A 12,682-nucleotide genomic window follows, 5' to 3' on the forward strand; every position below is an offset into this window, starting at 1 on the left:
AGTTTAACACCACCTGTCAACAAATCTGCGTAGATAAAGTTGTTTGATATAAACCTAGTTCAAAATAAGAGTAACTTAGAGGAAGTGCTTTTCTTTCATTCCTCATAACCCTTCTTTTTTAACTGTAATGCTAGTGTAATACATGTACTTGTGTATACATACATATGTGTGTATAAAGAACAAGAAGAGTTAGCTTTATTAAAACTTTATTAAAACACCTTAGCTTTATTAAAACTGAAAAACTGCATTTGATATGAAAAGCCACATCCAAGGCTAACTTAAGTGTGAGAAAAGCACAACTTTTTTCTCTCATTTCATCTTATAAAAAATAATCTTCTGCCTTTTCAGTAAAGCAGTGAATATTGGTTTAAATTCCACTGGTACCTTGCTGTGGGTATGTTAATTGGTTTCCCCAACCACTGCCACCATCTATTTTGATATTTGATTCCTGAGGCATTTTATTTGCCTGAGTAAGCCTCCTGTTATATATGCATTAAGTAAACAAACTTCAAACAATTTCAAATTAATCATCTCTATTTACCTGGGGAGACTGGTTCTCTGTTGCTGCGTGTCTTTCTGAGGCATAATCCAAACCACACTTCACCCTTAATTAAGATTTTGTGAGATTAAAAGTCACAGTACTTAGCATTTCTATTTTGTTTTCTGTATTTAAAGTGAGTTTAAACGCAAACTACAAGGCCAATTTCACACAGCTACACACATGCAATCGTACTGTACATAAACTTCACTCCTAGTTCAGTCCTTTACACCGAAGGGAATGATCTAGAGTTAGCTGAGTAAAAGGTCAGTAGTATCTGTTGATTTGCTAATTAAGTTACATAAGCACCTAAAGCTTTCATGCTACTAATATCAGCCATCTTGGATGACTGACTTGGTGCCTACCTCCAGTTTATGATTAAGGCAGAGTCGCAAATGTTCCCATGTTCTCTACAACATTTGTTGAGTAGATATACTTGGAGTACTTCTGCTACATAGCCAGAGCATTTAACTTCAACACAGAGCATGGAGACCACTCAGATTTTTATTCTAAAGGATTAGAAAAGAGCAGCACAAGATTGCTCTTTTTAATGCTCATTTTTAATGAAGCAGATTAGTGTCTAGAATACTTATCGCAGAATTGGAAGACTTAATTTCTCCCTCCTTCTACTAATGATATTCAAACTTAAATCTTTCAGAGTATCCAAACCATCTATCTAGAGAGGAGGCCTGGATATGTTCTTCACCTGTGCCATAAAGAACAAGGTCAGAAAAAAATAAATAAAGACTGTGTTTTAGGTTTACATAATAAAAATATAGTTGATATTCTGAATGTATTTTCAATCATGAAACAAATTCATGTAGTGCATATACTCCAATTGTGAGGTAAACTATTTTAAACTCTTTGGAGTCTAACTATATAGACTATTTGATTTTATTATTTGTACTCCAATTGTGAAGTGTTAAACTATTTTAGACACTTGAAATAATAATGGGCCCTGTTCTAAGTAGACAGCCTAGGGATATTTACAGTACCTTGGGAACATCTACAAATAAGTTTTCCACCAATCCTTTTTTTGTCACAACTGAGGTAAGCATCAGGGCAAGGAAAGAGCAGTGAAAGAGGAGCATACACTGTAAGCGAACTAACTGTTTACTTACAGTACAGTGGACTGGGGAGTAGATATGGCATATACCATTATTGAAGAAAATGATTGCTATTATATTTTAGAAAACAGAGAAAATTTAGTAAAAATAACAGATCAATATCCACTGTAATATAGCAGACAGAACTCATGGGATAATATTGTCAGTCTTGATTACAAAGTCACAATACACACCCAAAACAATTTTACATGTCAAACTTGCAATTAGACATGAAGTCCATGCTATTAAAGGCCAACCACATCTGGGTGACAGGTGCTAAGATATTAGACGTAGTATATGGGGAGAAGGAGAGTTGGAATATGACATACGGAATAACAAACTGTCAATTTGTGTTTATACTATTAAAGTTATGTTTGAAAACATTTTACTACTTAAACTATCATGACGATAAGTTTATCATTCAGTAACTTGCATTGTATGCTGCCTTTTTTAATTCATATTTTCAGCCATCCAATCTAATGGAAAACACTAAAGTGATCACTCACTGTGAAAGATGTAATGTCTTTAGTAGAGGTGGACTTAAAGGGATGACTGAGAGAACAATATCACTGTAAAAGGTAAGCACCTAGGAAGTAAAAGCTGGCCTATATGGGAAACACATATATTGGGCTGTCAGTTGACAGAATGAGATACTGAGATGTATAGTGGAGTGAAAATGTGGACTTCTAGAAAAATACATGTAGAAGAAAGCCAGGAAAAGGAAAATAGGAACCCCCTTTTTTTGTTTGTAATTTTCAGCCATAAGGTCTTCATTTAAACCACTAGAGAAAGAGACTAACCTCAGAGATAGAAAAGTGTGTTAGATTAGTAATAGTTTATAAGTTTCAAACTACAGGGTTTTCTTTTTTCCTCTGCTTCATAATTCTTCATAGACTATAAAAACTTCATGATTCTGGAGCAGGCATGTCTTCAAACTTTAATACTGTATGCGGTTGGTAAAAGACAATGGACATACCAGCCCTAGAATAAAGTATTTTTTTTCAAGATTTTTCAAAAAAAACACTTTATTCATTTATATTTGTGTTTTGCAATTTCTTAATTTGCATAAACAGTATTCCTGACCATCATTATCAAGAAGCCATGTTTCATATTTAGTGCTGAAATGGGAGTCGCAATATACTTCTTGAGATAACTGAAATAAAGACAATTATAGGATGAGAAATGCAGCCTTTTTCACATGGTGAGACATTCAAACACATATTTATCATTTTGGATATCTTGGTTTTATATTTTTATTCCTAAAGGCTGCATTAATAAAATTATTTCACATCATATAACTACAGTTTTATTTTGTTAATGCATTTTCTTTTATTTGATTTTCTTTCAAGTTAGAACACCAATAAGTAAGCTTATGAATGTTTTCCTGGAGTTGTTCTCTGTAATGTTAACAGCACTATATGAACCATTTACCTAACAGTAGTTATTAAAATATATGTTTTGAAACTTGATTTTGCCCATTAATGCTTCATTCTGAATAAGAGAAGACTTAAAGCTAGACAATGTAATGCTTTTTTCTGTTGTTAAAATCAGAAGCCCTTAAGCTTTAAAATGGGTCACCCATCCAGTGTGACAGTCACATGTGTTTTGAATTAGTCAAGTACTTAATTGGCTTGCTGGATGTTTGCATGTACAATACAGAGTCTTGATCTAAAAGATCCTTGGTATAATAGATATAATTTTATCTGATGTCCTAATTCTGTAGAAATAAGATAATTTTTTGTACAACGAGTAATACTATACCTGTTGGTAAGAGAGAATAAAAGAGTAGGCCAAAAATCCAAGAATGTCGTCATTTTACATTAAGAATAAAATCAATGATGTCATGGAAGTTTTGAAAAACTCTGATAGTTGGATATATTTACCAATAGCTCTTATAAAATTGAATTATTCTTGTTAAGATATTAAAATTGAAAAATTGTTATACAAGTTATATATAGTTATTTACTACAGAAAATAGTTATAATATTCTATAAGCCTTAGTTGCCTACCTTTATAATACATCTGAGAGTATTGCCGTGCTAAAATACATTTACATGTATGCTATTGCTTAATTAAACTAATCATATTTGTTATTTAACTAGTGAGCTCTCCTAAGTTCATAATAATGTTGTACCATTCAGCTGACTATAGTTAGTAGTTACCAACAAATAAGTTCTAGATGAGCTAATAACGTATAATTTAAATTCACAAAACAGTATTGAGACCATGTAAGTGGCACCAACCAAATCTTGGCTTCAGGAGATAAAAATGAAATATTATCATTTTAATTATCATCATCAATAAAATTGAAATATTATCATTAAATTCCACAGGACTATATTACCAGTTGACATGTGAAGATATATAACTACTATCATGCAGTTAGTACACCATACCTTTTTTCAAAGCTACCTATCGTTTTCAAAACCCTGGACTAAAATTGCATTACAAAATCTTGGTGATATTAAGCTAAGATTTTGAAGACAGAAGGAAAAGAAAGGAGTGATTGTCTCTTTAAGAGACTGGACTAACAATGAAGAAAACTTATTTTCAGATTTCTGTACATACTTCTGCAGGTTAGCTCAATGTTATTCGTACTAATCTGAGGACTGATGATGATCCAATGATGTTTAACAGAACATCAAAAGTGGTCTGTACAATGACTGCAAAAAGCAAAGTAACAAAACACACTTTTATATTCCTATACATATAAGTAAGCAAATAACATGGAGGAAGTAAAAGTAGACCTTGAATCTTTGGCCTCATTTGGTTGCTACATTACATAAAATGGTCTGATATGCTTTTTCCTACCAAAATTGTGTTTTCTTGTGTAAGAAAGGTTCAGAAAACATAGGTTAACTTCTCTGTACCTATATTTGTCATTTTCTTGTTTTTCTTTTTGGTTTTAGCCCTAAGACCTTCAGGATAGGTGCCAACTAATAAGGTGTACTTATAGATCATGGTTCCATAAAAAGTTGATCAGCTGATACACCTAGGTATATCTAGTGGTAGTCAACTTGGAGCTCCTGGGCCTTGTGCTGCTCCTAAATTTTAGAAATTTACTAACTGCATTGCTATAATACAGAAAGACCATACTTTGGAATCCTAAATGAACTGTTTTTTCAAACCAACTGCATTTTCAGGAACTTAAAAGCAATTTAAAATGTTGGTTGCCGAGCAGCACTTGAAAATCAGGCAATTTCACTGCCAGTGAAAATTAGACGCATGGTTTTGAAAATATTGGTTATATGTCCATAGCTAAATGCATCGGTATGTCTCTAGACTGGTACACAGAGATTATTTGTACAATTCATTAATGTGCCAACAACAACAACAACAAACCACCACCAACACCACCAGCAAAAAACAAAATGAAGCTGCTGCTTGGATGTATGAACAGAGTTTTTGTGCCATTTTATGTTACATTCTATGATACACAAGCAGAAGAAAGAACAGTTGGATGCTGGGCTGAAAAATATCAGTGTAATATTTCAGATTAAATTTTAGAATTGCACGCTGCAAGTGGGAAGGTGTACCTCATAAATGCTTTGTTAAAGGCCTACAGAATGTGTACTGAATGAAAGAGGCTGCATATAAGCCTAATACTCTCAACACTGCTTTATCATCTGAGCACTCAATTTTGAAAAAAAAAAAGAATCCACATTGGTGGCATTTTGAGTGCATGACTGACATTTAGGTTGTGAGGTGAACAACACCAGTAATGATGGCTGTAGGTGTAGTTCATTTCTCAACTTTCAGTTAATTTGGGTACTAAAACAATGTTAAGATTTGTCATCTGGTCACATATAATTCTTGATAGTGATGATTTCTGAATTTTCCTCTGAATATAGTATCATGGCTATGACTGGAACAGACAACAATATGATCATGTGAAGCTTATGGGGGAAAAAAAATAACCAAACCAGACAGTGGAATGGCAACAAGAAAGTCAGATTTGCTGTGATCATGTGGACACTGGAAAACAAGGAGGGATGAAGAGGAAGGTATGTAGCATTTATAAAATGTGAAGTGAGAAAATGTGTCTGTCTTTGAAACCAAGAAGCAAGTAGTGAGAGATTCTCTATACATGATCTAGTCACCAAGCCAAAAATTTTTAAACCTGAGGGACTTACGTTAGACATCTGAATAACATTTAGGTGTTTGAATAAAAGCTGGACTGGTTTCTTTTTTGTTTAAGTAAATTGTGAAAATGTGAGTCTGTACAAGCGGAGATATATCAAAAGACTTACCTCGCATGTGACAAATGTACATGTGATTATTCTTTTTGTGCCAGAGTATCAGTAAGCATTTTACATATGTAATAATCTAATGTGCTGACTTGATGGGTCAGTCTCCCATGGAATCACCTGGAGGCAATTGTTGCAAATTCGTAGTGAAGAGACTGCCTGCCAGGACTCCATTACAGATAATATTTTCTGAGTTTAATATGCATACAGTCCACTTGTACTTTAATATGTTTTCTCTTCCTTTTTTTTTGACCTAAAAATACAAATACACTTTAGCATATTTCATGGAAGCTAGCTGGTCACTGTTTCATTTTCATTGCCTTTAACCTAGCTCAAATGCTGAGTATAACTCAGATTTTTTAAGATAATTTCAATGAATTGGGGGAGAAATGCAGTTTTAAATATCTGTTTTTTTATAGGAAAATAATTGTGTCTGTCTCTTTAGTTGCCCTATTTAAGAGGTATAACAGCAATATATGCAAGATATGAGGTTTGCCCCTTGAGATGGTTGCACGTAAGAACGAAGGGAGTAATCAAGCCTAAGGTAGTAACGTGCTAATTAGTATTTGAACTGATAGGAGTTGTAGGCTTTCAGTTCCTTTGAAAATCTGCTTTTATTTTGGTGTGAATATTTTAACCTTTTTTTTTTCCATTTTAAGTGGCTGTCATTCTCAGTATATTTTGCATCATAATAAGAGGAAGCTAAGGGTGGAATACTAAGAACAAGTCTGTATACCATCTGCTTACATATCTTAATTTTGACAATAAGAAAGAACACAAAAAATTGCACAGTTCTTATGAGATTCACTGAAGCAAAGGGCACGGTCAGAGTGAAATGCAGCAGTGTTAGTAGCATATTAAATAAAAAATAGCTCTTCTAGCCTAGAATAATTGGTCCATCACAGTGTCTGCCATATGGCCAGCAGCTTGCTGATACCCTTTGCTCCAGCTGTCTTGTGTAATGGCAACATTTGAGTCATTCTGATAAAAGCAGCTTTTCACATTGACTAGTTATGTATCATTATGGGTTGCAAAAATGGCTTTTTTTGTTTTTGTTGCTGCTGTTGTTTAAGATTTAAACAATTGCCAGGGTCTACTTCTGATTTCTGCTGAAGTAGAGTAAAAAAGGCTTTGGACAAGCCCTGGACTGTTGTGACTACAGATAGATGGATGAAAAATAGAGGAGTTTTTTTTGTTTGTTTGTTTTCCTCTAAGTTTAGTTCTCTTCAGTAAAATTGACCTGTTTTCTGAGGTTTTCTATAATTTTCTACAAAGAAAATTCTTTGCCTTAAATAAATTTTGGAGGCATCTAATACAGTAAAAAAGTAAAATACTTCCATAACTGTAGTATTCTTTAGAGCATTCATTTAGAGATTGGGATCAATTTTTTGCATCCTAAAAATTCTCAGGTTTTGAAGGGTATGGAGAGTTATGTTTTTAAAATGTATTCTTGTTTTATAGAAGTGGCTAGAAGGGATAATAATTATTTTGACTTATCAGTATAGAACTGGGTTGTTTCATGACATATAAGAAGTGGTGAAAGGTGTCTTGAAATTGTAATAAATTATTAGGGTGTTCTTTCTTTTTGTTTGTTTTTTGTTTTTGTTTCCTTGGAGGTTGACTCTGAGTTACCAGCTTAATTATATTGGTATGTTTATTTCTAGCTACTAATTCTCCCTTGCACCCTGGCTAGCCACGTAGAAGATATTTATAAGAGGTTTGCAAGCCATTTATATTGCCAGGAAATTTACTATGTAGGAAAAAAATATATATATATATATATTAACTACTATATATTATATATATATAGATAGATTAACTGTTGTTACAAGCTGTTTTGTCACAAGAATGACTAGGGAAAGATTTTGGTTTAAAATTAGATTATGGTACCTAAATTAATTTTTATATTCAAAGGAAGGTATCATAACAAACAGCAGATCTCCAGCTCAGCTAAATAAGTTTATATCTAGTTATAGCAAAAGGGATAGATTATCTCCAAAATAAACACTCAACAATTAGAAATATAACAATATTGGGAATGCACATGCAATGTCTATTCAGTGCTTTGTATGTTTTATAGTAGCCATTATATGTGTATTATTATACATGCATGTTATATTCATATGTATATGTACACATACATTATGTATGTCTTGCACTCATTATTAATTTCCTGGTCACATCTCTTTCTCCTGTTATACTGAAAACTTGGGAGAGAAATCCTCCCCCTCTTAGTTCTGATGTCTGTTGCTGGAGCAGTGTCTGCTGGTGAAGTTGCAAGTGAAGCTCTGTTTACCTATAGCATCCCTCAGATTATATATATTCTGATGAGCCAATCTTTCATTACTGAATTTCCCCAGTATTGGCTTCTAGACCCAACCTGGAAACCAAGAGATTTCTAGGGAACTTGTTTCAAGGAAGACAAAGGAGCAATAATAAATAAACTTTGCTAAAAGGATTAACCACTTAATATAGCAAATGAATTACAATAATGTAGCACAAAAAAAAAAGTATATGCAATATCCTATTTATGATTTTAACAGAAAGAAGGATATCTTAGTACTGTGAATGGGTAAGATCTAAAATAACGAACACCGATGGATGACTAGCCCACTAATAATATATCTCACCCAAATTTCAGATTACAAATTGTAAAGGAACTGATATTTTCTGTCACTAAGGGCAGTGGCATGATGTCATGAATATTAGCGCAGTATCAGAGAGACACAACATCGGGAAGATCTCTTTGTTACCTAATTTATAATGTTAGATGTATTGATAGTATTATAACAAATGGAGGTAGATAATTTTCCATACTGTCTCTGGACAGCCTACATTTAATTTCTATTTTAATTTTCTTGTACTGTATTTTTTTGAACCTGATTGGTGTTCTGTCTGTGATTGGTGAATTTCACTATTTCTACAGAATTATAGCTACTACCACCTCTTTTTTTTTTTCTCCTCTTGACATTTCCTTTTGGCTTAACTTAAGCTAAACATAACTTACAAACCATCAAACTTATAAACACCATAAAAAGACCTGCAGTGATCTACCAGAATTCCTATCTGCTGTGTTTATGCCCATTTCCTGTTTATATTTGGGCCAAGAGCAGTTTTTATTTTGTGTTTCAACAGCACAATGGAATACACATTTTCTCAGAATATGTTGCCTTCATTTATTTCAAGATAAGATAAACACTAAAAGTGTTTGAAAAAAAAAAAAAAAACGCTTGAAAGATATGATAGCAACTGTGTAAATTAAGCCAAGTTTTCACCACCGACTACTTCCAATTCACTAACTGCAAAAACAACTATTTTTCAATAGTCCTCTGATTATCATGTTATTTGGCTGAACAGGTTAACATTTTTTTTTATTTGTTGATAATTTGATAGGGAATGGGGATTCTTTTTGTTTGTTTGTTTGTTTTTACTGTGTGCTAATATCTCTTCTGCTTGGCATTGTTTTTCATATATTTTTCTGAAAACTGGAAATAGGTTTCAAGATAAAGATGGCTGATATATCTTAATTTTCTGCCTGCACAGCAGATTCTAGAGACTTTTTACCATCTTCTTCTATATTGATTTTGTGCTCCTTTTCCTGCTTACCTGTCACAGGGATTCTAACCAATATATTGTAGTCATAAAAGGCTACATTCTACTTGGAACTTAAGTGCAAAACGTTCTCCTAAGGATAGGAAATAGACTTGTGTCTATCCCCCTGTATTTTAATACATTTGAACAAGGAGGTTTTTGTTGTGATCCTATTCTAATGGCTTATCCTATGACATCCACCCACCATTCATCATTAAATTTCATTGTTTTGTCAACATCTGATACATCTCTGATTCATCCTTTCATTGAGTGCTGATAGATCCCATACTTCATAATCATGGCAGCAGCCCCACTCTTACTGAATCATACAGACTATTCTCCATTATTTTTTTCAGGAGCAGTTACTGAGATGTGCTATGCATATAGACATTATGCAGCACTGTGATACTTCCATTACAGACGATGTGTCACAGGTATGCCCTCCCAGTGACGCAGGTGGAAAAAAGGGAGTTGGTAATTATCTACCCATTGCCTACAGTGCATGTTTCATCCTGAGTGGCAGTAACAAATTGGCCTGTGTCACTGGTCTCCTTGCTGGAAAAATTTTCGTGGGTTATATGATAATAAGCCTCCCTGTGTCATAACTGGAACTAGGTATATAAGGAGTTGGCCAGTGTTGTTTATTAAGGCTATGTGTTGACGAGGCAGTTCTTGAGCCAATGGTGCCAATTAGCAACTAAGTTACATGTGCATGTACTAAATGGACAGTGGGGTTTGGAACTCTATTATGTGGTTGTTTCCCTACTGTTTTTTCACATGATTTTACATTTTGGATTAGAAGTACACATAGTCTTCTGCTGAAGCAAAACCACAGTGGTGTACACATTCAGCATCATCACAGCTATAGTAATGAGATTGTGAAATATTGTCCATTCACACAGAAACTAGGAAACAGCATACTGAAAAAGTATGAATTATGCCTTATATAAAGTACTTTCTGGCGTATAAATTCAGAAAGTTTTTGTTAGTACACTCATTAGAGCAAAAATTGTCAAAATACAAATGCCTCCTTTGATATACAGACATTAAATCTTCTCATTGAAAATGGTTTCTTAATGTTAATAGAGGGCAGTTACAATTTGGTGACAGTTTTTCACAAAATACTGGTTACTGTGCTATTATGAAGTTATTTATATAAGAAGATTTTTTGAAACTGTTACAAAATCTTTAAGAGAGGAACATGAAGATGTTACCTCTATCTGACACTTTCATGTTTCAATGGCTTACTGAAATCACAATGTTTTCTTTTCTGTTTTATTTTTCATAAAAATGCCATTCTCAATGATTATGCTAGGTGAGTTGCATTTTCACATGTGCCTTATAGATTTTAGATACAATTTTACTCACATTTTGGCTTAACTTTGGGTAATCAGTCATTCATGTACTAAACAGGCATTATGTGATATTCCCTCTGGAGTGCTTAAACTATATGAAGTATATCTAAAACTGAAGAATTTACAAGATTCTGTTCTGGATTTGTGCACATGTAGGCAAGATTTTCTACTGAATACTGGAAATGGCTATCTTCTCCTGAGTTTATCAGAGAAAAGAAAATTAAGGATTGCAAAGGAAAAAGAGGAAGTTCTTAGCGAGGAGAGAATTCTGTAAATGAAGATGTTTTGTTGTTGATTTTTTGTTTTTGTTTTTTGTTTTTCCTAATTCTAGCGTGTTAGACATTCTTAAGGTAATTATTTTGGAAATGCTGACTATGTAGTACTGATAATTATTTAGTAATTACATTGAAATTTAGATCTATTTTTTTTTTCCAGAAACATGTTTGAGCTTTTCTCTCCTATCTTTCAGGTGATTATTATAGTGACAGTACTACAACAGTCTGTCTCTTGCTTGCCCTTTGCTGCTATGCTAGCACAATGTGTTATTGACTTACTGCCAAACCAGAACAGTAAATAGTTGATGGCTAGAACAGTTCCATGGAATATGGGAGAAATCAAGTTCAAATGCAAAATTTAGACAAGACTTAAACTGAGTCACGTGCTAGATGACTATCTTAGCTACTAGGTCCTTTGTGATGATGAGGATTTCCTGGATACAACTGCACTGTCCCTTTGCATAGCTCTCTCTCACTCCTTGTCTGGCCTTCCATGGTCTAAGCTGTACAGTTCACTCCTGAGGTCTCTTTGGACTCGAGGTCTCTCTGGACTTGAGTCCTCTCTGGACTAGGTCCCTTGCTGACAAAGCCCCGATATGCCTGATAGAATAGTTCAGAGACAGCCACATAGACAATGCGGAGGGCGCTGCGCAAAGAGTGGCTACCTCTGCCTGACTACCCTCCAATGCCATCCCAGAAGACATCATACTTTTGTATGCCTCATACCCTGCCTTATTCCCTGCTAAAGAGAACACACCTAGCCTAAGTCATATGGCTCAGTTAGCAAATCTAGCTCGGAAGGGTTGCCAAGCCACCTTCTCAATTACAGCAGACAGGCTTGCATTCATGGGAAGACTCAGGCATAGCTCTGGTATGCCTGGAGATGGTCTAGAATGGGGGTGTTGCTTCCAGCACCATCAGCCTAATAATCTGTTCACAGGCTGTAAAGAAGCTGACACTTCTGAATGCTGTCAGTAGTGGTAAGCAGCACCATTTTAAATTTAAGAAAGTGAAAGCAGCATATATGTGAATTTCTGCAACATGAGTTAAAGAGCTTGTGTGATTTAGTATATATGAGTACTATATGCCCTCTTTTCAAGATCATCAGTTGCAAGGTGGCTGCACAGCACCTCATGAACTGGCATTGGAGGGCTGGACAACTATATTCTCTTTTCCTGGCTAGCTTGGAATAAAGAGGCAGAAAAAGAATGATTTGTGGGAAGAAATGTAATGAAGGAAATTTGTCAGCTTCTCTTCCTCACAACCATTTGAGAAGATCCTAGAAGATGCTGACCACTCTTTCATGCACAGGTTAGCTAGTCTTGGGGCCTAGGCTGTGCAACAGTAAGGTGGCTAATGCCAAAGAGGAGACAAGAAGCACAGAAAGGAACGAGAGATCTAAACTTTACATCTTCCTGGGCTCTGTTTAGTGACATTACAGGTTTGATCACTGCCAGCTAAAAGGAGAGAATGTGACTGCACTAGACACGGTAGGATGCACCTTCTGGCAAGAAGTGGCTCTGACAAGTGCACATACATTTCCATGCATGTATATGCCTGCTTGGAAACT

This window comes from Anser brachyrhynchus, assembly GCF_964034855.1.
Source record: "Anser brachyrhynchus genome assembly, chromosome: 5".
Classification (NCBI taxonomy): Eukaryota; Metazoa; Chordata; class Aves; order Anseriformes; family Anatidae; genus Anser; species Anser brachyrhynchus.